Source organism: Schistocerca piceifrons, unplaced genomic scaffold (assembly GCF_021461385.2).
Source record: "Schistocerca piceifrons isolate TAMUIC-IGC-003096 unplaced genomic scaffold, iqSchPice1.1 HiC_scaffold_338, whole genome shotgun sequence".
Classification (NCBI taxonomy): domain Eukaryota; kingdom Metazoa; phylum Arthropoda; class Insecta; order Orthoptera; family Acrididae; genus Schistocerca; species Schistocerca piceifrons.
Genome location: NW_025728557.1, coordinates 12,501 through 15,000, shown reverse-complemented (window position 1 = coordinate 15,000; position 2,500 = coordinate 12,501). Strand labels below are relative to the sequence as shown.

Sequence of the window (2,500 nt, the reverse complement as noted above, 5' to 3'; positions counted from 1 at the left end):
TAAGCACTCTAATTTGTTCAAAGTAAACGTGCCGGCCCACCGAGACACTCAATAAAGAGCACCCTGGTAGGATTTCAACGGGGTCCGCCTCGGGACGCACGAGCACGCACGGGGCGGTCGCACGCCTTCGGCTCGCCCCACCGGCAGGACGTCCCACGATACATGCCAGTTAAACACCGACGGGCGGTGAACCAACAGCGTGGGACACAAATCCAACTACGAGCTTTTTAACCGCAACAACTTTAATATACGCTATTGGAGCTGGAATTACCGCGGCTGCTGGCACCAGACTTGCCCTCCAATAGATACTCGTTAAAGGATTTAAAGTGTACTCATTCCGATTACGGGGCCTCGGATGAGTCCCGTATCGTTATTTTTCGTCACTACCTCCCCGTGCCGGGAGTGGGTAATTTGCGCGCCTGCTGCCTTCCTTGGATGTGGTAGCCGTTTCTCAGGCTCCCTCTCCGGAATCGAACCCTGATTCCCCGTTACCCGTTACAACCATGGTAGGCGCAGAACCTACCATCGACAGTTGATAAGGCAGACATTTGAAAGATGCGTCGCCGGTACGAGGACCGTGCGATCAGCCCAAAGTTATTCAGAGTCACCAAGGCAAACGGACCGGACGAGCCGACCGATTGGTTTTGATCTAATAAAAGCGTCCCTTCCATCTCTGGTCGGGACTCTGTTTGCATGTATTAGCTCTAGAATTACCACAGTTATCCAAGTAACGTGGGTACGATCTAAGGAACCATAACTGATTTAATGAGCCATTCGCGGTTTCACCTTAATGCGGCTTGTACTGAGACATGCATGGCTTAATCTTTGAGACAAGCATATGACTACTGGCAGGATCAACCAGGGAGCTGCGTCAACTAGAGCTGAGCAGCCGGCCGCCCGGGAGTGTGTCCCGGGGGCCCGCGCGAACACGCAAGCGTCCGCTCAATCATTCTGCAAACAGGAGGAGGCTGAGCTCCCCTGCACAATACACCTCGAAACCCTCTCAGGTCCCGGCGGCGCGCAGCGCCGTCCCAAGTACTTGGTCGGGTTCGAGAGAGGCGCAATCGCCCGGAGTTAGGCGAGTAGACGCTTTCGGTGCGACCACCCGTGCTCCCAACTGAGCTTGCCGCTGCCGACAGAGGCCCGGGAGCGTGCTGTCGTGGCATTGCCGGCGGGAGACAACACGCGCCACCTACGGTGACCGGCAGCTCCAACGCCAGCGCCACAGAAGGACAAAAGCCCCACTTGGGTGCCGAAGCGAACTCTCCCAGCACAGCGCACGCGCCAACACATCCGCACAGCTGCGATACAAACCACCAGCGAGAACCGCTGGGGCGACCGAGCAGCAGACGGCGTCGCGGCGCCGAGCGCCGGGCGGCAGCGCATCCTCAACGCACACAGTCCTCAATCGGACCAGCACACTGAAGATGTCCACCGCGCTTCGCACCGGGCCCGCGAGGACCTACTTTGGCCGCACGGCGCCGCGCGCAGGGTGCGCCGGCGCGCAGCTGCGACGCCTGCCGCGTCCGTCGGCCGGCGCGCCTGCCACTGGCCGCCCCCACCAGCCGGCTGTAGCGCGTGCGCCCACGCACCGCGCGGCCAGCACGCCGGGAGGCGCCCCCTCACCGGCCGGGGACGGTCCCACCCAGCCACCGCCGCGTATCGCTTCACACCCAGATGCCGTTCAGTTTCGTCGGCATGGTGGGTATCGCTGGAACAACCGGTTAGTACCTCAACCTATCGTCGCCATCACCGATTCACCCCTAGCGAGAACAACCGCACCACAACAGGTTACCATTTGTTCATTTGCGTAACTTCACCAGAAAACGCAGGCGTCCATCGCCATTTGCAACTTCCACGATTATTGCATGCCTGTGTCAGGTGTCACGCCACACTACGTCTGCCCACATACACGCAACAAAATGTGCACGCCTAGACAATACGTGGAAGGTGGCCCCCGTACGTATGCGATGTCCATTGCTCGAACGACTGTCAACCGGCCTCTGTAGCATGTCGCAGATATGGAACGCGGTGCACCATGCCATCACGGTGTGTGAGGAGAGACGACTAGGTCCGAATACATCAACAGACAGCTCATGCTGATCGCCATCCACGGCGTCCGTTCCTCCCACACGTCTCTATGGCGTACCACACTGCAATCCAGCTCTCATAGGGAGACGACACGTAGCTGCGTGCACAATATTTGCACTGTATGGTCCGCCGTTTTTGGGCGCAGTCGTTGTACGGTCACACATGTGCCACGATGTATCATTCAGTACATAAGGACGAATGTGCAGTACAGATTGTGGTTTACGCGTACGACATTAGCGGACAGTTGACACAGGCCGCACCACAACGTAGCCTGAGTACGTCGCATGCGGAGGGCATTGAACATGCAAAGTTCTCACCAACCAGCTTGCGAAGGCAGGGGGCAAGGTGGGGACGTGGGAGGGGCGGCATGTACGTCCTGCTGCCATCCACATTACAGTGTACAGCAGGA

At 58.5% G+C, this 2,500-nt stretch overlaps 1 non-coding gene across 1 annotated transcript in view; it reads right to left on the bottom strand.

The window, feature by feature from the left end:
* Positions 1–865, bottom strand: part of LOC124745862 — a 1,909-nt gene extending 1,044 nt beyond the window's left edge. The window contains exon 1 of the ribosomal RNA XR_007011186.1: positions 1–865. This exon is cut by the window's left edge and continues 1,044 nt beyond it. This is a non-coding gene — a ribosomal RNA (small subunit ribosomal RNA).
* Between the last annotated feature and the right edge of the window lie 1,635 nt (positions 866–2,500).